Source organism: Callorhinus ursinus, unplaced genomic scaffold, assembly GCF_003265705.2.
Source record: "Callorhinus ursinus isolate GAN/ISIS: 27379988/994484 unplaced genomic scaffold, GSC_fseal_2.0 scaffold14, whole genome shotgun sequence".
Taxonomy (NCBI): domain Eukaryota; kingdom Metazoa; phylum Chordata; class Mammalia; order Carnivora; family Otariidae; genus Callorhinus; species Callorhinus ursinus.
In genome coordinates, this window is record NW_027397076.1 from 45513304 (window position 1) to 45539148 (window position 25845).

Genomic DNA, 25845 nt, shown 5'->3' on the forward strand with positions numbered 1-25845 from the left:
TATCTCTCTCTCTCAAATAGATAAATCTTTAAAAAATATGTATTTTCCCTTTTCACGGCTGTCAATCATTTGGGCACTGGGGAGGGAAAAACCATGTTTGTCCCCCCAACCCTGTTGGCCGTCTCTGAGTTTGCTTGTACCTTGAAAAAAAAAACAGTAATGGTATAGATTTGAGTCCTATTCTTGCACCAGTGATGAAATACCTTTTTTTAAAAAAGATTTTTTTCCCTTATAAAACATTTTATTTTTTTAAATTTTTTATTGTTATGTTAATCACCATACATTACACCATTAGTTTTTGATGTAGTGTTCCATGATTCATTGTTCGTGCATAACACCCAGTGCTCCACGCAGAACGTGCCCTCTTTAATACCCATCACCAGGCGAACCCATCCCCCCACCCTCCTCCCCTCTAGAACCCTCAGTTTGTTTTTCAGAGTCCATCGTCTCTCATGGTTCATCTCTCCCTCTGACTTACTCCCCTTCATTCTTCCCCTCTTGCTATCTTCTTATTTTTCTTTTTTCTTAACATATGTTGCGTTATTTGTTTCAGAAGTACAGGTCTGTGATTTGTGTTGCACAATTCACAGCGCTCACCATAGCACATACCCTCCCCAGTGTCTATCACCCAGCCACCCCATCACTCCCACCCCCACCACTCCAGCAACACTCAGTTAAAAAAGATTTTATTTATTTATTTTAGAGAGAGCACGAGCAGGGGGAGGAGCAGCAGGGGAGAGGGAGGCAGAGGGCGAGAATCTCAAGCAGACTCTGCATTGGGCAGGGAGCCTGACTCAGGGCTTGATCCATGACCCTGAGATCATGACCTGAGCCAAAATCTGATGCTCAACTGAATGAGCCAGCCAGGGGCCCCTGAAATACTTCTATATTCTGAACCAGAACAAGGTTTTTGGCCTCTGTTGCTACTTTTGGTCAGTACTACTGGCTGAGAAACTGGCCTCACTGCTCAGTGATTCCAGGTATTACCATCATTATCATTTTAATCCCCTGTGATACTGGCTCTCAGTTGCATAAATCCCACATTTCTCAGCAGGACCTTAGGACAGCCCCACTCACCGACTATTCTCCTGATAGTTCATTAAACTCATTTCTTTGGACTGAGTCAGCCAAGTTGAACTAGACTAAATATACTATCTTTCCCTTGTGCTTTTGCTCTCCCTCAAGTTATCTTTAACTCTCTTTGCCAATACATTTCCACCTTCCTTGAAGAATCCAGTGCAGAATTAACATTGTTTAGGAAACTGTCCATGATTCAAGCTACCCAGCTTTTATTAATTTGTATTCCTAATTTTTGTATTTTTGAGCCTTATATTTTCTTTTTACTTATTTATTTGAGAGAGAGAAAGAGAGCATGCATGTGTGCAAGAGCAGGGAGGGGCAGAGGGAGAGGGAGAGGAGAAAGAAACTCAAGCAGACTCCCTGCTGAGCGTGGAGCCCCTTGTGTGGCTTGATCTCATGACCCTGAGATCATGACCTGAGCTGAAATCAGGAGTTGGTCACTTAACCAGCCTCAGCCACCCAGGCGTCCTGAACCTTGTTTTCAAGTTGCTGATGATTTAAAACACAATCCCTGTGTTCAAGGAGGTCTAATCTTAGAGGAAAATCAGAGGTAAATGGACTTGTTTTTCTCATTATTTTGAATTTCTGTTGGTTTTTCATTTCACATATGTATCTTTAAATTACTGATTTCAATTATAAGGGCAGGAACAATCATCTTCCTTTCCTTTTTTTTTTTTTTTTAAGGATTTTATTTATTTATTTGAGATAGAGTGCATGAGAGGAGGGGGTGAGGCGGGTAAGAGGGAGAAGCAGGCTCTCCATTGAGCAGGGAGCCTGACGAGGGGTTTGACCCCAGGACCCTGGGATCATGACCTGAGCTGAAGGCAAAGGCTTAACTGACTGAGCCACCCAGGCGGCCCCCAATTATCTTCCTTTCTGTGAAATCTTATGAACTGTTTCTACTGCTCTTGGCACATGGTAGGCAGTTACCTGCCTTACTAGAAGGCTGACTCATTGGATGATAAGGTATCAGTGTAGGGAAAGAGGGATCCTAAGTATTGGGAATTCTCTATTTTGTATATTTTAGAATGGTAAGAATACTAGGACTTTACAGTCTTACTTGAAATTATACTTTGGAGACTAAAATGACACAGACTAAAAATTGAAAATCCAGAAAGACATACTTGGTTTCTGAAATAACCATCCAAATTTTGTCTGCCTAACAAAGTTAGAACGTATTTATTATTGGCATGCTGGGAGGATGGTTTACTTGAGCAAAAGTCTGTCCCTGATGGTGGTGTTGTGCATCTTTAATAAATTTGAGTTCACCTTAGTTTACTGTAAAAGTCTTTTAGATGACATTCAGAACCAAAATTTCACATTATCTGCTGGGCTGTTAACCTTTGTTTCCAGCCCTCCATGATACTGTGTATTAGAGTTGAGTTTATCTTAGAGATCTTAATTCAGAACTAGATCTTTAAGAGTAGAGTTATGTTTCATTTTTCTGACAGTTTTTAGAGTACTTGATAGTGTTAAGGTAGGGTAGATAGCATGAACGTTCTTGAGGGAAGGCTAAGAGGAATGCTACTTGGGACTACTTATTTGCCCAATCCTTTTGTATGAAATCAGTCTCCTGGCCACTTGTATTGCCTTCTTTGCTCCTCCCCAGCCATGCCTCTGAATCTTCAGTCCTAGTGCTGCTGACTGCAAACGTAGGAAACAGTCCCTAAATCCAGCTTTACTTCTGGCACCATTGTAGAGTTTGAGGGTCTCCAAGACCACCTTTGGGTTCAGTACTTTGCTAGAAGGATTTATAGAACTCAATAAAAGCTGTTACACTCAAAGTTACAGTTTATTTCAAGCAAAAGGATACAGATTAAAATCAGCCAACAGAGTAGATGCATGAGGCAGAGTCTAGCAGAGTTCCAAATGCTGAGCTTCTGTTTGTCCTCTCCTAGTGGAGTCAGGGACAGCGTTAACTCTTCCTGGCAGTGGTGTGTGACAATACACATAGAGTACTGCCAACCAGAGAAGCTCACCCGAGCCTTGGTGTCAAGTTTTTTTTGGGACTCCATCATGTAGATATGTTTGATTGCCAACGTAGCTGACCTCAGTCTCTAACCCCTCCTGAAGTTGCACTGATCCTGTGTGACTCATAGTCCCCACTATAAATCACATTGTTAGACCCTTTGGCACAGCTCAAAGCCCTCAGTAAACAAAAACTTTTTAACAACAGGCATTTCTGCAGTTTAGGTTTACTTCCAGGGAGATGAGGGCAAAGACCAGACCTGTCTTTGGCCAAGGTTAAATCCTTTACTACACACTGTGCTAGTTCAATCTTTGGCCCCAACCAAGGGGAAGGGAAAGGGAACTAATTTAAAATTTTTTGAGCCATGGGGCGCCTGGGTGCTCAGTTGGTTAAACCGCTGCCTTCAACTCAGGTCATGATCCCAGGGTCCTGGGATTGAGCCCCACATCGGGCTCCCTGCTCATGCAGGAAGCCTGCTTCTCCCTCTGCCTGCCGCTTCCCCTGCTTGTGCTCTCTCCCTCTCTCTCTCTCTCTCTCTCTCTCGCTATCTCTCTCTGTGTGTCAAATAAATAAATAAAATCTTTAAAAATATTGTTTTTGAGCCATGCAAATTTGTTTTTTGATCAGAAAGTTTAATATGTATAAAGTGATTTTTTTTTTTTTAAATAGAGATCCAAGTTGATAAAGCTCCTAGGCACCTGAGAGAAGCAAACTCAGCTCATCCCTGGTGGAACAAACCTCAATCCTAGCTTCAAAGAATTCCTAAAGATAGATTGCCAACAAATAGGAGCTAATAATAGTAATATAATAATATCTCAAGTCATTACAAACAAAAATTAGCAGAAACAAGTGATTCAGGCCCATAGAAATAAAAATGATAATTCAAAGTTAAAAACTCAGTGGAAGGGAACTTACAGTTGTGGTCATGGTGGAGGAGCAAGAAGTAGATTTATGCCTCTGCCTTAAACAAATATAAACAAATGAATAACTGAACAAAATATATATATATATTTTTTTAAAGATTTTTTAAATTTATTTATTCATGAGAGACAGAGAGAGAGGCAGAGGGAGAAGCAGGCTTGCCGCTGAGCAGGGAGCCCGATGCGGGACTCGATCCCAGGACCCTGGGATCATGACCTGAGCCGAAGGCAGACGCTTAACCATCTGAGCCACCCAGGCGCCCTGGACAAAATATATTTTTAAAACTGTTTTAGACATTGGACAAAGGGTAGTGCAGCAGACCAGTGAAACCTCAGAGAAGGGAAGCAAACAAGTTGATCCCTGTGATGGCCCCATCTGATGAAAGTTTCTAGACATTTGGATGAGAAGAGATACCTAAACAGAGCTGGCAGTCTCCCACATTTGAGGAGACAGAAGTAAAAGCTCAGAGAAGCCAGATCAGCTAGAATTTGTGGGCAGAGTATTTGACAGAAGAAAGCTTCACACAAAAAGAGCTCCAGAAATTTGTAGAAGTTTACCCTAAACCTGAACTGTCCAGTACAGGAGCTACTAACCTCATGTGGATATTTAAAAATTCAGTTCTTCAATTGTACTGATACATTTTGAATGCTCAGTTGCCACAATTTCATCACTGCAGAAAGTTCTATTGGATTTTACTGTCTTAGACTTGCTAGTTGAGTGCTAATCAGTTTATGAATAGTGAAGAAATTAACGCCAGAAAAAGACCACTAGAAAGCATTAGGCAGAACAGTCCCTGGAATACAGGGCCACAAATATGCTATGTTTCTACTAGCCAGAGCAGAAACACCTTCTAACACCTGGGACATTGAATGGAGGCCTTAGAAGGGCGTAGCCTCAGTAAAGCAGTCAAATTAGCCCTAATCTAAAGGATTTACCTTGGATTTGCCTAACAGCATAAAAGCAAGCCTCAGAAGGATGAAATTGCTTCTAAGTCAGGAATTCCTAAAACAAAGCTCAAAATTATAAGACTTAAAAAAACACCAGCCAAGAATGCAAAATTGACAACATTTGGCATCCAATCACAAATTATCAGGCATATAAAAGAAGCACAGAATACAGTTTATACTGAGGAGAAAAACCAGTCAGTAGAAGTAGGCCTAGAAATTACACAGATGATAGAATTAGTGGACAAGGACATTGTAACAGTTACAGCTGTTCCAAATGTTCAAAAAACTAAAAGAAAGATTGAGCATGTTAAGTAGAGACATGGAAGATATAAAAATGACCCAAATCAAACCTCTAGGGACAACTGGGTGGCTCACTCAGTTAAGCGTCTGCCTTTGGCTCAGGTCATGATTCCAGGGTCCTGGGATCTGGGATCTGGGATCAAGTCCCACATCAGGCTTCCTGCTCAGCGGGGAGCGTGCTGCTCCCGCTCCTTGTGCTCTCTCTCTCTGACAAAAAAAGAAAAAAGACACATCCAAAATGAAATATAAGTGGGGTACCTGGCCAACTCAGTTGGTAGAGCATGTGACTCTTGATCTTGGGGTTGTGAGTTAAGCCCCACATTGGGTATTGAGCTTACTTAAAAAAATAAGTAAAACAAAATGAAATATAAGAAAAAGATTGAAAATATACAGTGATAAGTAAATAATAAGTAAACAGTGGGACAACATCAAGCAGTCTTAAGAATACAAGTAATTGGAGTCTCAGGAATATAGGGGTGGGGACAAAAAAATATTTGAAGAAATAATGGCTGAATATTTTCTAAATTTAATGAAAACTGTAAACTCACAGATCCAAAAAGCTCATTTAAGATTTTTTTTCTTCATCACTGGTTTTAAGCAATTTGATTATGATATGCTTTGGTGTAGTTCTCTTCATGATTTTTTCTATTTTAGGTTCCTTTGAGATGCTTAGATCCATGAGAATCCAAAAAGAACAGTCATGAAGAGAGCTATACCAAGATTCATCTTAATCAAATTGCCTCAAACTAGTGAAAAAAGAGGAAGTCCTCAAAGTAGACAGAGAAAAGAACCTACATTATATACAGAGGGGTTATGGTCTGAATTGTGTACCCCCAAATTTGTATGTTGAAGTTAGGATTTCAACATACAAACTTGGGGGGACTGTACATGGAGAAAGGTCTTTAAAGAGGTGATTAAATTAAAATCAGTCTGTTAAGGGGGAGCCTGGCTGGCTTAGTCAGTAGAGCGTGTGACTCTTGATCTTGAGGTTATAGGTTTGAGCCCTCTGTGGGATGTAGAAATTACTTTAAAAAAGAAAATATTTTAAAAAATGAGGCTGTTAGGGTGGGCCCTAATCTGGATTGGATTATAAGGACTAGTGTTCTTAGAAGAAGAAGAAATGTGAAAACATAAAGGGACACCAGGGGCATGACTGCGTAGAGACAAAACCACATGAAGACCCAGTGAGAAGGTAGCCATCTGCAGGCCAAGGAGAGAGGCATCAGGAGAAACCAAACCTGTCGATACTTTGATCATGGACTTCTAGCCTCCAGACTGTGAGAAAGTAGATTTCTGTTGTTTAAGCCATCTCATCTGTGGTATTTTGTTATGGCAGCCCTGACTAATACACAAGGTAAGAATTATGGCAAACTTTTCATTAGAATCATTGCAAGCCAGAAGATATTAGAGTGGTAACATTAAAGTGCTAAATGTGAAAGCCTATAAACCTAGAATTGTATATGCAGTGAAAAATGCCTTTAAAAAATTGAAGAGGGGGGTGCCAGGGTGGCTCAGTCATTGGGCATCTGCCTTCGGCTCAGGTCATGATCTCAGGGTCCTGGGATTGAGCCCCGCATCAGGCTCCCTGCTCGGCCGGGAAGCCTGCTTCTCCCTCTCCCGCTCCACCTGCTTGTGTTCCCTCTCTCACTGTGTCTCTTTCTGTCGAATAAATAAATAAAATCTTAAAAAAAAAACTGAAGAGGAAAATGTGCAGAATGGGCAAATCTCTAGGGTCAGAAAGTACATTTATGGTTGCTTATGACTGAGGATTGGGAGAAAATGGGGAGTTATTGCTAATAGGTATAGGGTATCTTTTAGGGGTGATGAAAATGTTCTAAAATTGATTTTGGTGGAAGCACAACTCTGAATACACTAAAAGCCAGAGAATTGTGGACTTCAAATGGGTGAATTATATGGTATATGAATTTTATCACAGTAAAAATAATAAAGATGAAATAAAGCCTTTTAAAATATACAAGAGTTAATAGAATTAATCACAAGCTACGACTGCAAGAAATGTTAATTGCAGGAGAAAATTATATCAGATGGAAACTTAGATCTACATTAAAAAATGAAGAGAATCAAATCTATGTAGGGGGCGCCTGGGTGGTGCAGTTGGTTAAGCGTTAAGCTTTTGCTTTTGGTTCAGGTCATGATCTCAGGGTTGTGAGATCAAGTCTGGAGTCAGACTCTGCACTCAGCATGGAGTCTGCTTAAGACTCTCTCCCTCTGCCCCACCCCTCTCTAAAATAAATAAATAAATCTTAAAGAAAGAAGTCTATGGGGCGCCTGGGTGGCTCAGTCGGTTAAGCGTCTACCTTTGGCTCAGGTCATGATCCCAGGGTCCTGGGATCGAGCCCCGCATCGGGCTCCCTGCTCAGCAGAAAGCCTGCTTCTCCCTTTCCCTCTGCCTGCCCCTCTGCCTGCCTCTCTGCCTACTTGTGCTCTCTGTCTGTCAAATAAATAAATAAAAAACGTCTTAAAAAAAAAAGTCTGTATAGAAACTATTACTAGTTCTTTTATCTGGAAAAAGCCATTTAAAAAGATAACTGTTTAAAACAAAAATAATAAAACTGTATTGTGGGATTTATAAGATGTATAGAAGTAAGATGTATGACAAAATTGCCCCGAAGGTTGGGAGAGATGAAATGGAAGTATACTATTCTAAAGTTCTTTTTTAAATTTAATTTAATTTTTATTTTTTTTAAGATTCTATTTATTTGAGAGGGAGAGAGCACAAGCGGTGGGGAGGGACAGACAGAGAGAGATAAGCAGACTCCCTGCTGAGCAGGGATCCCGATGTGGGGCTTGATCCCAGGATTATGACCTGAGCCAAAGGCAGATGCTTAACCGACTGAGCCACCCAGGCGCCCCATTCTAAAGTTCTTACAGTGTATGCAAAATGGTATATTATTTGAAGATAGACTGTGATATGTTAAAGATTTTTACCTTAAATCCTAAAGAAGCCACTTAAAAAAAAAGCAAAGAGGTATAATTAATAAGCCCATGAAAAGAGATAATTGAATCATAAAATGCTTAATTAATCTAAAAGACATCCAGAAAGGGTAAGATGAACAGATTGGACAAGTAGAAATCAAATAGCAAGATGGTTGACTTAAATCCAACCATATAAATAATCACATTAAATGCAAATGATCTAAACACTACAATTAATAGGTGGAAATTGTCAGATTGCACTTAAAAGCAAGACCTAGTTATGGTGCTATTTACAAGAAACCCACATTAAGTTCATTTAAAGACACAGATCGACTAAAAGTACAAGGAGGGAAAAAGATATACTATGGGAACACTAATCAGAAGAAAGCAGGAGTTACTATATTAATATTAGAATATTAGACAAAGATTTCACAGCAAGGGGTAGTACCATGGATATGGAGGGTGATTTCATGATGAAAATGGGATCAGTTCTTTAAGAAGACTAACAATCATAAGTGTTCGTGCATTTAATAACAGAACTTCAAGATTTATGAAGCAAAAAGTAATAAAACTGAAAGAAATAGAGAACTCAGTATAGTAGGAGATCTCAACGGTACTTTCTCAATATTTGATTGAACAATTGGACAAAAAATCAGTAAATAACTTGACCTTGTTGACATTTGCTGACCACTCTACCCAACAATGGTATGATAGTATTCTTTGCTAGTGTTCATAGAATATTAACCAAGATGGACCATATTCTGGGCCATAAAAGAAATTTCAGTAAGTTTTAAATTTTACAGTTTTAAGATTTTATTTATTTATTTGACAGAGAGAGACAGTGAGAGAGGGAACGAACACAAGCAGGGGGAGTGGGAGAGGGAGAGGCAGGCTTCCTGCCAAACAGGGAGCCCGATGTGGGGCTCGATCCCTGGATCGTGGGATCATGTCCTGAGCCGAAGGCAGATGCTTAATGCCTGAGCCACCCAGGTGCCCCACAAAGTATGTTCTTTTATCATAAAGGGATTACATTAGTAATCAGTAACAGAAAAATATCTGAAAACTCCCAAATATTTGGAAATTAAACATAATCTGTATTAGACATTGGTCAAAGAATAAGAAAATAAGAAAATTTTTTTTAAAGAATGAGAATGAAAACATGACATAGCAGAATTTGTGGGATTCAGTTAATGCAGTACTTAAAAGGAAATATATAACATTATAAAGGAAATTTATAACATTAAATGCATATATTAGAAGTAGAAAGATTTCAAATTATTGACCTAAGCTTCCACTTTAAGAAATGAGAAAAAGAAAAGGGGACTTAAGTCCACATAAGGAGAGGAAAGGAAACTGTGAAGATCAGAGCAAAAATCATTGAATTAAGAAGCAGAAAAATAGTAGATATTATCAGTGAAACCAAAAGCTGATTTCCCTTCTTTCTTTCTCTCTCTTTCCTTTTTTTTTTTTTTTTAAGATTTTATTTATTTATTTGACAGAGAGAGAGAGCACAAGCAGGGGAGTGGCAGAGGGAGAGGGAGAAGCAGGCTTCCTGCTGAGCAGGGAGCCTGACGCGGGGCTAGATCCGAGTACTCCGGTATCATGACCCGAGCCGAAGGCAGACACTCAACCAACTGAGCCACCCAGGAGTCCCATCTTTCTCTCTCTTTCTTCCTCTTTCTCTCTCTTCCTCCTTTCCTCCCTAAGCTTTACACACAACATGGGACTTGAACTCACGACTCCCCCCTGCCCCTCAAGAGCCTCATGCTTTACCGACTGAGCCAACCAGGTGCCCCACAAAGCTGGTTCTTTAAAATGATTAACAAAATTGATGAACTTTTAGCCAGGTTTAGACAAGGAAGAGAGAATACATTACTGGTATCAGGAATGAGAAATAGGACATGAATGATGATTCTACAGCCATTATAAAGATAAGTACCACAAACCATTCTATGCCAGTAAATTTGACAATTTACATTAAATGCACAAGGTCTTTGAAAGACACAAACTGATAAAGCTCAATCAAAAAGCAACAGATAACCAGAGTAGGTCTATATCTATCAGATAAATTCAATTGTAGTTTAAAACTTTCCCACAGAGGAAACTCCAGGCTTAGATGGCTTAACTCCTAAAGTCTACCAACAGTTTAAGGAAGAATTAATGTACCATTTTTACATAAACTTTTGAAGAACTTAGAAGAGGAGGGAACACTTCCCCACTCATTTTATGAACCCAACCTTACCTAACACCAAAACCAAAGACATAAGAAAATGACATGCTAATACTCAGTATGAACACAGATGCAAAAATCTTTAACAAAATTTTAGTAAATTGAAATCATTAATTTCTTTTTTTTAATTTTTTTTTTAGATTTCATTCATTGAGAGAGAGAGACAGAGATAGTAAGAGCACAAGTGGGGAGGAGAGGGAGAAGCAGGCTCCCTGCAGAGCCAAGGAGCCCGATGTGGGACTCCATCCCAGGACCCCAGGATCATGACCTGAGCTGAAGGCAGATGCTTAACCAACTAAGCCACCCAGGCGCCCTGAAATCAGTAATTTCTATAAAAGACTACATCATGACCAAGTAGGGTTTATCTCAACAATTCAAGGTTGGTTCAGCTTTCAAAATTCAAACAGTATAATTCACACGTATTAACAGACTAGAAAAGAAAGGAACATGATTATCTCAAGGCATTTAAGTGGGGAAAGGAAAACTTTAATAGTGGTTCTTAATCAGATAAACATTACAGAGGAAGAAAAATCTTTTTTCATTCTATTCTTCTAGGTTCCCAGTTGGGTCTCTATAACAAGACAGATTAACAAAAGAAAAACAAGTTTGTTGACATATATATTTCATATATATATGAGAGAAATGCCTGGATGATTAACTCAAAGGTCTGTTTAGAAGTTAGGTTATATAGGGTGCTTGGGTGGTCAGATGGTTGAGCGTCTGCCTTCAGCTCAGGTCATGATCTCGAGGTCCTGGGATTGATCCCCATGTTGGGCTCCCAGCTCAGCAGGGGGTTTGCTTTTCCCTCTCCCTCTGCCTCTCCCTCTGCCTCTCCCCCTGCTTGTGCTCAGTCTCTCTCTCTCTCAAATGAATAAATAAAATCTTAAAAAAAAATAAAGTTATATAGGTAGCATCCTAACAAATTTTTAGAGAAGTGATAAGACAAAGGAAAAGGACCTTGAGTGTCTAGGGGTGGCAAATTGTGGGAAGGCAATATATGTGAAACTAATGGTAGATAAAGACTAGCTAGTAAAGTTTGTTACGTAGAACCCTCTGGTGCCATCTCCAGGCTGATAAGGTTTGTCTCCTATGATTAACTTTTGTCCTTAATCATAGTGAAGAGGAAAGGAGGATACCTTTGTAAATTTATGTCCTGCTTTTAGGCAAATAGAGGGAGGGCAGAGAGCTTTTCTTTTATCTACTTCTTAATTTCATTCTGCTCAAAGTAATCCTATGCATATGTGAAGTGGCAAATTCTGCTGTCCTTCACCACATTAAAAAAACAACAAAAAAACCCTCCAACCTTACTTCACATCATCAAAAATTAACTCAGATGGATCATGGACTTATATGTAAGGGCTAAAATTAAATTCTAGAAGAAAACGTCTGCGAAAATCATTGTGATCATAGATTAGGAAAGATTTCATAAGTTAAACACAAAAAGCACAAAATATAAAAGAAAAAAATTATTTCATCAAAATAAAATTTCTCTTTTAAAGACAGAGTAGGGGTGCCTGGTTGGCTCAGTCAGTGGAGCATGTGACTGTTGATCTCAGGGTCATGAGTTCAAACCCCATGTTGGGCATAGAGCTTATTTACTCTTAAAAAAAAAAAAGAAAGCCTAGCAGAAAATAGAAGTTTAAGGAAATATTTGAGTGTGGGATATATGAAGAATGCCATAATTCAACAATAAGAAGACAACCTGGTTTAAAAATGGGGAAGAGATGTGAACAGACTCTTCGCTAAAGAAGATATGGGGTTGGCAAAGATGTTCAACATCAGTTATTAGGGAAATGCAAATGAAAATCATAAGGTACTGCTACACAACTATTTAGCATGGCTGATCTTGAAAAAGTGTGATGAAATCAAATGCTAGTTGAGGAGGTGGAGCTGCGGGAGTTCATATATTACTGATAGGAATGTAAGATGGTGAAACCACTTTGAAACAGTTTGCTTTTTTTTTTTAATTAAACATACATTTATCATAGTGACACAGCCATTTCACCTCTGAAATGGATCCATATGTCCACATCAGGACTTGTATGGGAATGTTTATACCAGCTCTATTTGTAATAGCTAAAAATTGGAAACCCAGATAACCCGGATATTAACAGTAAGTAGATAAATAAATTGTGGTTTATTTATACAGTAGTGTAGTGCTCAGCAACAAAAATGAACAATGTATTGGCATACCAGTATGCAGTGTTGTAAAGCTGTAATTTTTTAAATTTTTTAAGATTTTATTTATTTTTGCTAGAGAGAGAGAGAGCAAGCATGAGCGGGGGGTGAGGGGCAGAGGGAGAAGCAGACTACCCACTGAGCAGGGAGCCCACCGTGGTGCTCAATCCCAGGATCATGACCCGAGCTGAAGGCAGATGCTTAATGGACTGAGCCACCCAGGCGCCCCTTAAATTTTTTTTAAGTTAAAAATTCCTTAATTTTTTATTCCTGGTACCACTACCACAATTTACAGGGCAATATGCCTGATGTAATGAAAAGACAAAGACAAAGCTACAACAGATGAAAGACCTCAGGAATGTACATGTAACCGACACTACATTGCATTAATCAATAGCTGCACTTTTTGCAAACTGTGGCTATGACAGTCCTGAACAAGAAGGGTTTCCAGTTTAAGCTGCAGTAACTATTCTGACTATGGATCATCGTTCCTTCTGTGGCAGATTTTTACAGTTCCTCTAATGCATTTAGGATGACTGCCTCAAAGTTACCTGCAGCTTTCCTGACAACTCCTAGCTCTCTCTCCTGCTAAGAACTGTAGCCCTGTTCTTCTGAATTTTTTTTAGAACCTTCTGTTACCATATCCACCACTTCACCACCGGATCCATAACCACCACCATAGGGACTGCCCAGGCTTCTTCCACCAAAACTGCTCCCCTTCATGGGTCCATAATTTGATTGCTGTTGTCCACTATAATTTCCAAAATCATTATAGTTCCCACCATCACCATAGTTACCACCTCCAAAATTTCCTCCTTCATTGTAACCGTCATATCCTCCACCACCACCTCCTCTCCACATCCTTGGTTTCCATATCCTGGTCCACCACCACCATAGCTTCCTCTACTACTATAACCAGGACCACCACTGTAGTTGCCACCATCACCTCCAAATCCATTATATCCACCATCACCTCCTCCATAACTACCTCTGCTGCCACCACCTCCACCACCATGACCTCCTCTTCCACCAAAGTTTCCTCCATGACCCATGAAGTTGCCAGATCCACCTCCATGATCTCTTTGTGATCCAGCAGACTGCATTTCTTGTTTAGAAAGGGCCTTTTTCACTTCACAGTTACACCCATTAATAGTGTGGTATTTCTGAACAACAATTTTATCAACTGTATCATAATCATCAGAAGTTACAAAAGCAAATCCTCTCTTTTTTCCACTCTGCCTGTATTTCATAACTTCTGTGGTTTCAATCTTGCCATGCTTTTCAGAGTAATCTCTCAAATTATATTGTTCTGTATCTTCTTTAATACTACCAACAAAGATTTTCTTCACCATTAGAATCTTCTCTAGAAACAGCTCTCTTTGGTTCCACTACACACCCATCAACCCTGTGTGGTCGGGCACACATTGCTGCATCCACCTTTTCAACACAAGAGGAAGTCACAAAACCAAAACCCCTAGAACGTTTTGTTTGGGGGTCTCATCACCACACAATCTGTAAGTGTACCCCATTTTTCAGAATGTTCTCTAAAACTATCATCTGTAGTTTCAAAGCTCAAACTACCAATAACTGCTCTGGTTCCTTTGGATCGTGGCCCTCCATTTTGAGACCTGACTCGCCTCTTCCAACTCGAGTTCAATATGGGAGCAAGAGGAAGAGACCCCTTAAATTTTTTTATAGTCTGTTGGGTGTGACCTGGTATTTCCCATCTTAATTTGCATTTTCCTAATTACTAGTAGAAGATAAGCTTCTTTTATTATTGGCCTTTTGGGTTTCTACTTTCGAGTCTTTGCCAACTTTTCTATTGAGTTATCTTTTTCTTTTTGTTTTATAATTATTTGTATATATCGGGTACCAATTTGTCATATATGTATGTTTCAAATAAATTTTTTTCCCAATCTGTAGCTTATATTTTATTTATTTATTTTTTTAAGATTTTATTTATTTGACAGACAGCGAGAACAGGAACACAAGCAGGGGGAGTGGGAGAGGGAGAAGCAGGCTTCCCGTGGAGCAGGGAGCCCAATGTGGGGCTCAATCCCAGGACCCTGGGATCATGACCTGAGCTGAAGGCAGATGCTTAACGACTGAGCCACCCAGGCGCCCTCTAGCTTATATTTTAACTTAACAATTTTTTTTTACAGATTTTTATTTATTGGGGGGGCAGAGGGAGAGGCAGAGCAGGGAGCCTGATGCAGGGCTCATTCCAGGACCCTGTATTAAAACCCTGAGTTTTAAATTATAAATTTTAAAGTCATCAAAAGTTACAGTCTTTTTTTATTCTGGTTTCTGCTTCTGGTTCTTATCTAATAAGTCCTTCATTATGCTGAGGTCATAAAGAGTCTTGCATATTTGCTTCTGAAATTTTAAGAATTTTCTTTTCAAATGTAGGTTTTTAATCCATATGGAATTTACGTTTGTGTGGGGTTCTGACTTTTTTTCTGTATAGAGAATGAGTTGCTCTAAAACATTTGTTAATTGAGTATGAATTATGTCTCCTAATGTGATCAAGTTTTTGGATATGTGTGGGTTCTATGATCTCTATTCTTTTCCATTGGTCTACTCAATTTCCACTTTTTTTTTTTTTTTAATAAAAACAAAAGCATTTATTTGGAGTCTCAGAATGGCAGTTTGGGGAATACACATTTGGGCAGCAACCCAAATAGTCCCCCCTTAGGGAACCCAAAAATCAAGAGTTTATAAAGACAGGGGCACCTGGGTGGCTCAGTCGTTAAGCGTCTGCCTTTGGCTCAGGTCATGATCCCAGGGTTCTGGGATTGAGCCCCGCATCGGGCTCCCTGCTCAGCAGGAAGCCTGGTTCTCCCTTTCTCATTCCCCCTGCTTGTGTTCCCTCTCTCACTGTGTCTGTCAAATAAATAAATAAAACCTTAAAAAAAAGTTTATAAAGACAAAAGGGAATGCTTTTATATATTGTTTACAAAGAATTTTGTTTGGTGTTGGTGGCAGAAAACTAATTTTGGCTGAAAATAATTGGTTCTTAAGGCTTTCAGTAAACAGAATCTCTTACTGTACCTAGTTGCAGGTGTTTGGGCTGAGTCCTTAGAATATTTACAGTTTGTTTTAGTTCAAAGTTCATGGTTCCACCTGGTGAGGACATGATAAGGTCCATCTCCTAAATGGCCCCCTGGGCCATTTTAAAACCCCTTGACAGAAGCGACCCTGTTTTATTTCACCTTTCATCAAATAATCAGTCAGTATTCATTCCACATGTCTTAATTACTATGTAAGAAGCCTCTACTAGTAGGTCAGTCTCCACCTGTTCATTTTATTAAGACTCCATTGACATTTTTATTATAAATTGCATTGAATTTTTAGATTAACATGGAGCGACCTGGCTTTTTTGCAGTATTGAGTCTTATAGCCAGAGGTATTTTCTCTAACTCCATTTGTTTGGGTTTTTAACATCCTTCAATAGCGTTTTATAACCTTTTCATTAAAGATCTTTTTCTTTTGTTTGATTTGTCTCTAGGCAGTACCGGTTGTTATTGTATATGGGTTCCCTTTTTCTATTTTTGTTAGAATATAGATACACCCTTAATTTAATACATTGATTTTCATTTCAGCTGAGCTCTTTTTGCTGCTAAATGGTTAGTCCTTAGATTTTCTTGGATTCTACAGGGTCATTACCAAATTTAGAACAGTTTTGTCTTGCTTTCTAGTTCTTTTCCTTTTTTACATCCTACTTCTTTTGTCTAAGCCCTCCAATTTAATATTGAATAGAGGCAGTGATGGTGCGCTTCCTTTTATCATTCCTGACTCTAATGGATATTCTTTTTTCCTGTTAAACTCAGTAGTAATAATACTAGCTGCAGCTTACTAAGTTGCATGTTTTGTGCCAGCAATTTGTTTCTAATTTTTGTAATATCTTGCAAGGCACGTCGTTATCCCCATTTTATAGATCAGGTTTAAAGAGGTAGAGCTGTTTGCCAGTTACACAATTAGTGAGTAGAAAGCCAGCAAATCAGTCACTGTTAGTCCTTGTGCTTTACGTCAAGGAAAATCTCTTATCGAGTAGTAAAAAGTTGTGCTACAATGAAATACTGACATTTTCTTTATCTGAATTCTGCTTTGTGCTGCAGAAACAGCACATACTCCCTCAGTATTCACCATCCACAGACCTTACTTACTGTTTCTTTTTAGTCCTATTGTTATAAATGAATGCTATTGTTGTGTTTTAGTCTTTTTTTTTAAAGATTTTATTTATTTATTCATGAGAGAGAGAGAAAGGCAGAGGGAGAAGCAGGCTCCCAAGGAGCAGGGAGCCCGATGTGGGACTCGATCCCAGGACTCCAGGATCATGAGAGAGAGAGGCAGAGAGAGAGAGAAGCAGAGGGAGAAGCAGGCTCCCAAGGGGCAGGGAGCCCGATGCGGGACTCGATCCCAGGACTCCAGGATCATGACCTGAGCCAAAGGCAGACGCTTAACCATCTGAGCCACCCAGGCGCCCGTGTTTTAGTCTTAGTTGTGACTTAATTCAGAGAATGTCTTATTCACTGCATAAGCACGTTTACCTGTCAGAATCACCAGCAGCTTCCTTTTCTGTATCTCATTTTTGTATTTTTGGACATTTGATGTCGTATTATTTGCCATCCAGTTGTGGGAAATGTCTTGGAAATTTAAAGCCTCGTCATCCCCATTCATGTAAACTATGAGAAATTTTCTTATGGAAGATTTAAACATAAATACAATAGAGAATAGCCTAATGAACCACCATGAATCCACTATCCAGTTTCAACACAATCTCCCCCCACACTTTTTTGTTATTGTTGTTATTGAAGTTGGAATATTTTAAAGCAAATCCACATATGTCATTTCACCTGCAAATCAGGATGCATCTAAAACTAATAAGGACTTTTAAAAAAACCACTGTGACCTTTTCATATTTCACAAAATTAACAGTAATACTTAATGTTGTTCAAAACCTAGTTCATGGGACGCCCGGGTGGCTCAGTCATTAAGTGTCTGCCTTCAGCTTGGGTCATGGTCCCAGGGTCCTGGGATCTAGCCCCTCATCGGGCTCCCTGCTCTGCTGGAAGCCTGCTTCTCCCTCTCCCACTCCCCCCGCTTGTGTTCCCATTTTCGCTGTGTCTCTCTCTGTCAAATAAATAAATAAAATCTTAAAAAAAAAAAACAACCCACAAAATCTAGTTAATGTTTGGTTACCAATTGTCTTCAAGGTATCGTTTCTTATAATTGTGGAATATGGACCCAGAGTCCATGCATTTAAACTTCTTTTTGGTTGAACAAATTGTAAGAGCCAGAGATATCCTTAGTGTTTATTTGGGGATGCTGTGGTTGAATTTTTATGTGATGCAATCTGGAAGAACTAGAGGACTTTTATTGGAAATATGATACTTTGTATTTTAAAACTTATTGACTTGCTTTGCTTGCAGTTCTGAAGATCTGAACACATCCTAGTAATGTGACCCAGCGAATAGCTAATATTCTTAGTTAACCCTAAGTTCAATTTTCAAGGTTTTGTTTGTTGTAAAGCTCACAGTTAAGCCTCCATATACTAAGCATGGAGGGACCTGAAAATTCCTAGTTGCCTATTTTTCTCATTATTGTCATCTCTTAGTTTATGTAGTTCAGTATGAGAATGACTATTTTAAAAATATCTGATAATCCAGGGCACCTGGGTGGCTCAGTTGGTTAAGCGACTGCCTTCGGCTCAGGTCATAATCCTGGAGTCCCTGGATCGAGTCCCGCATCGGGCTCCCTGCTCGGCAGCGAGTCTGCTTCTCCCTCTGACCCTCTTCCTTCTTGTGCTCTCTGTCTCTCATTCTCTCTCTCTCAAATAAATAAATAAAATCTTAAAAAAAAACATTAAAAAATATCTGATAATCCATATGTGGATATTAAAGACATTTTATGGCACCTGGGTGGCTCAGTCAGTTAAGCATCTGTATTTGACTCAGGTCATGGTTCCAGGGTTCTGGGATTGAGCCCTGCATCAGGCTCCCTGCTTCTCCCTCTGCCCCTCCCCCCCGCTCTTGCAAAAATAAATAAAATCTTAAAAAAAAAAATAAAGACATTTTAGAAAATGCGGTTGAGTAAAACTATATAAAGAAGAAAATAAATATCACCTGTAATCTCATTCCTAAGAGAGATACTTGTTAAATTTTTGTTATTTTTTTTTTAAATGTATTTGCAACTTCTTTTTGTTATTTTTTTAAATTTTTTTTTTAATTTATTTATTAGAGAGAGAGAGAATGAGAGATAGCACGAGAGGGAAGAGGGTCAGAGGGAGAAGCAGACTCCCCGCCGAGCAGGGAGCCCGATGTGGGACCCGATCCCGGGACTCCAAGATCATGACCTGAGCTGAAGGCAGTCGCTCAACCAACTGAGCCACCCAGGCGCCCCTAAATTTTTGTTATATTTTTAATCTATTATCTTTTCATAGATATAGTTATCATAATGTATATATAGTTTTGCATAAGATTTTTGTCTGGACTATCACAAATCATTCCCTTGTCATTAAAAAAAATTTATAAACACATCATGAAAATAACTTTCCGTTCATTTGTTTGAATTTGTCATCAGTTTAATTATTCCTATTGGCTATTTATTCCCAGATTTTTCTCTATTATAAATAATGTTTGTGAACATTTTTATATACAAATGTTTTACTATTTGTGATTATTGAAGAATGAGATTTCAATGAAAATTTGCATTTTAAAATGCATAGAGTAGTAACTAGGCCATAAAAAATACTCAAAAAGATTTTGGCAAATGCAACTTGCTTTTATCACTTAGTGTGACTTGGGGGTCTTAACATTACTTTATATGGATTTAGCTAATGATTCTTTAAGAGAATAATTTTGTGACAGAACATCAGGACTCAGATATATTACAGTCTGTCCCATCTTATCCCCTTCTTGATCCTCTCTCCAGCTCTTGATCCAGCCCTGGCTACCACCTCATTTCTCTTTACAGCAAAATTATTTGAAAGAGTTATCTATTCTTGCTATCACCAATTTCTCTCCCTTTTTCTCTCTTGAACCCACTTCATTTAGGCTTTTACCACCACTGCTCTCTATTCCTAAATCCTATAATTGGTTGCAAATTCTCATCTTACTGACCTATCAAGTATTTGACATTGTTTTTGCCTTTTCCTCTGTATGTTTTTTTCACTTGGCTTCCAAGACATTACACTTTCCTTTTTCACTTGCCGTTCCTTCTTAGTTTCCTTTGCTGGTTCTCCTGGCCTTTTTTCTTTTTTTAGATGAAAAAAATTTCAAAAATGCCAAGTAAATACAATATTATAATGAATCTACCCCGTGTACCCTTCAGTAATCATCAACATTCTATTTTTTTTAAGAGTTTATTTATTTATTTTGACAGAGAGAGAGAGAGACAGCGAGACAGCGAGAGAGGGAACACAGTCAGGGGGAGTGGGAGAGGGAGAAGCAGACTTCCCGCTGAGCAGGGAGCCCGATGTGGGGCTCGATCCCAAAACCCTGGGATCATGAGCCAAAGGCAGCGCTTAACGACTGAGCCACCCAGGCACCCCAACATTCTACTATTTTTGTTTAATCTATACTACACGTCAGGATTCCGGCTCAGCAGAGAGTCTGTTTCTCCCTCTCTCTCTCTCTCAAATAGATAAAATCTTTTAAAAAAAGAAAGAACTCTGCCTAATCCCAGGTCACAAAGATTTACTCCTTTGTTTTCTTCCAAACATTTTATAGTTTGACATTTTACATTGAGACCAACAATCTATTTGTGTAAGGTTTAGGTTGATACTCATTTATTTTTGTATATGGATGTCCAGTGGTTTCTATGCCATTTTTTTTTTTTAAGATTTTGTTTATTTATTTGACAGAGAGAGACACGGCCAGAGAGGGAACACAAGCAGGGGGAATGGGAGAGGGAGAAGCAGGCTTCCCGCGGAGCAGGGAGCCCGATGTGGAGCTCGATCCCAGGACCCTGGGATCATGACCTGAGCCGAAGGCAGACGCTTAACAACTGAGCCACCCAGGCGCCACCTCTATGCCATTTGTTGTGTTTTTTTTAATAGGATTTTTTTTTAAAGATTTTATTTATTTATTTGAGAGAGAGAGAATGAGAAATAGCACGAGAGGGAAGAGGGTCAAAGGGAGAAGCAGACTCCCTGCTGAGCAGGGAGCCCGATGTGGGACTCGATCCCGGGATTCCAGGATCATGACCCGAGCCGAAGGCAGTCGCTTAACCAACTGAGCCACCCAGGCGCCCCTTTATGCCATTTGTAAAAAGATTGTCTTTTCTCCATTAAATTGTTTTTGTACCTTTGTAAAATAAATCAGTTAGTATATTTATATGGATTTCTGGATTTCTTTTTTTTTTTTTTAAGATTTTATTTATTTATTTGACAGAGAGATAGTGAGAGCAGGAACACAAGCAAGGGAAGTGGGAGAGGGAGAAGCAGGCCTCCCGCCTAGCACAGAGCCTGATGCAGGGCTTGATCGCAGGACCCTGGGATCGTGACCTGAGCCGAAGACAGACACTTAATGACTGAGCCACCCAGGCACCCCTGGATTTCTGGATTTCTATTCTATTCCACTGATCTGTGTTCCTTCCCATCACTGATTCTATACTGTCTTGATTATTGTAACTTTATAGTAAGTCTTAATATTGGGTACTCTGATTTCAACAAATTATTCTTCAGAATTATTTTGGTTATTTTGCTTTTTTGCTTCTCCATATAAATATTAGAGTTAATTTGTCATATCTACAAAAAAATCCTACTGGGATTTTGAATTAGAATTGTACCAAATCTATAGATCAGTTTGGGGAAATTTGATTTGGCAGTGTTGAATTTATGTCCTACAATCTTGCTAAACAAATTTACTAGTTCTAGGGTTTTCTGGGGGTGGGGGGGTGGTTCGTTAGTATTTTATATGTATGCAATTTTATTGTCTGTGAAGAAAAACAGTTTTTATTTCTTCTTCGCCAATCTGTATGCCTTTTATTTCTTTCTCTTTGCTTATTGTACTGGCTAGGGCTTTCACTATGATGTTGAATAGTAATGGTTTACAGTGGACAACCTTGTCTTGTTTCTCATTTTAGGGAGAAGGCATCAGTCTTTTTTTTTTTAAGATTTTATTTATTATTTTAATTTTTAGAAAAGATTTGAGAGCGAACAAGAATGTGAGTGGGGGAGGGGCAGAGGGAGAGGGAGAAGCAGACTCCCTACTGAGCAGGGAGCTTGCTGTGGGGCTCAATGCCAGGACCCTGGGATCACAACCAGAGCTGAAGGCAAATGCTTAACTGACTGAGCCACCCAGGCACCCTTCTGTGGGTTTTGACTCATATGTAAAGTCATGTATCCACTCTTAAAGTACCATACCAAGTACTTTATTCTATTTGCCTTCAATCTGCCTAAGTATAAATCATCATATTTGAAGTTTCTGATATATTTGAACAACTTTTTTTTTAAAGGTTTTGAGAGGGAGAGAGCCCATGCATGAGCGTGGGCATGAGGGGGCAGAGGGAAGGGGAGAGGTAGGCTCCCCAGTGAGTAGGAAGCCTGAGCTGGGGCTTGATCCCAGGACCCTGGGATCATGACCTGAGCCAAAGGCAGACACCTAACCAACTGAGCCACCCAAGTGCCCCTGAACAACCTGTCTTTTAATTGGCATTTTTAGACCATTTACATTTAATGTAATTATTGATATCTGTAGCATTAAGCCTACTGTCTTATTGTTTTTTTCTTTGTTCTTCCTATTTTTAGTCCTCTGATGGTATCCGTTTCCTGCCTTTTGAATCATTTGAACATTTTGTGATATTCCATTTTAATCGTTTAATTTTATCTATTAAGTTTTGGCTATACGTTTTTATGTAGATTTTATTGGCTGTGTAAGGATCTCTCTCTTTTTTTCCTAACTTTTAATGGTCTACTTAGAATTAATACTTGGCCAATTTAGGTAGAATGTTGAAACCTTACCACCATATAGGTTCCTGTCCTATCCCCCCTTAATATTGTAGTTGTCTTATCTATTATTTATCGACATACAGTGAAAATTCCTTGAGATCATCCTGCAATTTTTTGTTTGCAAACATCAGACATTTCAAAGAACTCAAGAGGAGGAGAATAATATATTATAGTAACCAGATATTTAGCATTTATATTTTTCTTTCTTTGTTCCTGGTGTTCCAAGATTAGTTGTATTATTTCCCATCTTTCTGAAGAACGTTTTTTGGCTCTTATTTTAGAATAGGTCTGTTAGCAGTGAATTCTCTTGGTTTTCCTTTATCTGAGAATGTCATGTCATCTTCATTCCTCAAGGATATTTCCTCTGGGGGCGCCTGGGTGGCTTAGCCATTAGGCATCTGCATTCGGCTCAGGTCATGATCCTGGGGTCCTGGGATTGGGCTCCGCTTTGGACTCCCTGCTTGGCAGGAGGCCTGCTTCTCCCTCTCCCACTCCCCCTGCTTGTGTTCCCCTTTCTTGCTGTGTCTCTCTCTGTCAAATAAATAAAATCTTAAAAAAAAAAAAAAAGGATATTTCCTCTGGATATAGAAAGCTGTGTTTCCTTTCAGCACTTTAAAATGTTCTTTTAGGGGTGCCTGGGTGGCTCAGCCGTTAAGTGTCTGCCTTCACCTAGGGTCATGATCCCAGAGTCCTGGGATCGAGCCCTGCATTGGACTCCCTGCTCCGTGGGGAGCCTGCTTCTCCCTCTCCCACTCCCCCTGCTTGTGTTCCCTCTCTCGCTGTCTCTCTCTCTCTCTCTCTGTCAAATAAAATAAATAAAATCTTTAAAAAAATATAAAATATTGGGGCGCCTGGGTGGCTCAGTCGTTAGACGTCTGCCTTCAGCTCAGGTAATGATCCCAGGGTCCTGGGATTGAGCCCCGCATCGGGCTCCCGGCTCCGTGGGAAGCCTGCTTCTCCCTCTCACTCCCCCTGCTTATGTTCTGTCTCTCGCTGTGTCTCTCTCTGTCAAATAAATAAAATCTTTAAAAAATAAAAAATAAAATAAAATGTTTTATTTCCTTCTAGTTCCCTTTCTGATGAGAAATATAGAGGCATTTCAGATCATTGTTTCCTTAATAGGTAATACATCATTTTTCTCTGGTTGCTTTCAAGATTTATTTTTTTCTTTGTCTTTAGTTTTTAGCTGTGAGATTATTATAAATCCAGGAGTGGATTTTGTTTATTTATCCTATTTGGGGATTGCTGAGCTTCTTGACTCTATATGTTTCTGTCTTTTGTCACATACGTGAAATTTTAAACCATTATTTCTTCAAATATTTCACCAGACTCTTTCTCCTCTCCTTTTGGAGCACTGACGGCCCAAATATTAGACATTTTGGTATTGCCCTACAGATCTTTGATGATTGTTCTTTTTCTCCCCAGTCTTTTTTCTTTTTATTGTTCAGATTTGATATTGATTCCTATTTGATATTGCTATTGAGATTTGACCTGTCTTCAAATTTATCTGTCTTCAGTTTGAATTTGATCTGTCTGAAAATTAACTGGATTCTTCTGTCATTTTTGTTCTGCTGTTGAACCCATGGAGTATTTATATTTTGATTGTTATATTTTTCAGTTCTAAAATTTCCATTTGGTTCTTCTTTATATCACCTATTTTTTCTTAAAATATTCTTTCTTGCCATTAGTTTCAGGAATATTTCCCTAACTTTTTAGAGAAAGATTTTCTATTCTTTTTTTTTAAACATTGGTTTTATTTTATTTTATTTTTTTTAAGATTTTATTTATTTGACAGAGAGAGAGAGCGAGAGCAGGAACACAAGCAGGAGGAGTCGGAGAGGGAGAAGCAGGCTTCCTGCCGAGCAGGGAGTCCGATGTGGGACTCGATCCCAGGAACCTGGGATCATGACCTGAGCCAAAGGCAGACGCTTAACAACTGAGCCACCCAGGCACCCTCTTTTTTTTTTTTTTAATAAGGTTATTGTTTTAATCATGGATAAGGATAGGTCAATGTAGGCATTTATCATGCTTAAACATAATTCTCAAGTGACGATTATCTTTCTAGCCCCACAAAGTCTTTTTGAATATTTTTTTTTAAATTGTAGTATAGTTGACAGTGTTACATTAGTTTTAGGTGTACAACATAGTGATTAGACAAGTCTATACATTATAGTGTGCTGTTGGAGCATTTTTATAATAGCTGTTTTAATAGCTGTCAGATTTCCTATATCTGTGTCATCTCAGTGTTGTATCTGGTCATCTATTTTCCTATGCAAATTGAAATTATCTTGGGTTTTTTTTGGATGCCAAGAAATTTTGGGATTGTATCCTGGAAAATATGAATATTATGTTACAAGGGTCTGGGTCTGGTTTAAATGCCATGGTGAACATTGACTTTTATTTTAGCAGACATTTGACCTGGTTAGGTTCAGCTTGCAGATTCTGTCCAGGCTTCAGTGGATGGTGATTCCAGTCATTTGAGTTTTCTAAGCTTTTGCAGTGCTATTTAGAGTTTTTGGCAGGTGTGCTACCCATTAACCCATCTGGGACTTGACAGGTGGTTATTTCATAGTTTAGAGTGGCTTTATTAGGAGATACATGCTGAATTATTTTATGTATGAAGGGTCATGAGAACATCTCAGATAGCTCTGAAAAAAATTTACACACATGGGTGCATGCACACATATGTACTAAACCTGAATATGAATCGAGGTGGCTGTTGTACTGTTTTTACAAAATCTCTGTAAGTTAGAAATTTCTTAAAAATTTGGAGGCAAAGGGGCGCCTGGGTGGCTCAGTCGTTGAGCGTCTGCCTTCGGCTCAGGTCATGATCCCAGGGTCCTGGGTTCAAGCCCCGCATCAGGCTCCCTGCTCGGCGGGAGGCCTGCTTCTCCCTCTCTCACTCTCTGAGCTTGTGTTCCTTCTCTCGCTGTGTCTCCCTCTGTCAAATAAATAAAATCTTTAAAAAAAAAAAAGAAAATTTGGAGGCAAAAAAGAAATAAAGGTCAAAAACATGCTGTTCCTCTGCTTAAGAACTCCCAGTGGCCTCTCATCTGAAGTGATACTGCCTTTCTAATGTAAAAGCCAGATTCCTGGCAGTGGTCTCTTTGGCCTTTTAGGATCAGCTTTCTAACCCCCTGATCGGCTTCTCATCTCTTTCAGAGTAAAAACCAGATCCTTTCTGTTTTTCTTCTGTATGAACCTTAATAAATCTGTCTCATATTCCTAGAGCTTATCATAGTGTCTGGCCCATAGTAAGAACACAGCACACAATGAATATATTTTTGAATGAACAATTAGTTGTCTTTGCAACAGGTTTTATTGTTTTCCT

At 39.1% G+C, this 25845-nt stretch overlaps 1 protein-coding gene and 1 pseudogene across 6 annotated transcripts in view; one reads left to right on the plus strand and one right to left on the minus strand.

Moving 5' to 3' along the window:
* Positions 1-25845, plus strand: part of R3HDM2 (R3H domain containing 2) — a 156466-nt gene that overhangs the window by 64659 nt on the left and 65962 nt on the right. The window contains exon 1 of one of the 6 annotated variants that reach the window (XM_073900790.1): positions 12403-12497. The exons of the other annotated variants lie outside the window; for them this stretch is intronic. The gene's annotated coding sequence lies outside the window, so the exon portion shown is untranslated. Of the gene's footprint in view, positions 1-12402; positions 12498-25845 lie in introns of those variants that run through there. 6 annotated transcript variants of the gene reach the window in all.
* Positions 13122-14208, minus strand: LOC112832666 (heterogeneous nuclear ribonucleoprotein A3 pseudogene; annotated as a pseudogene).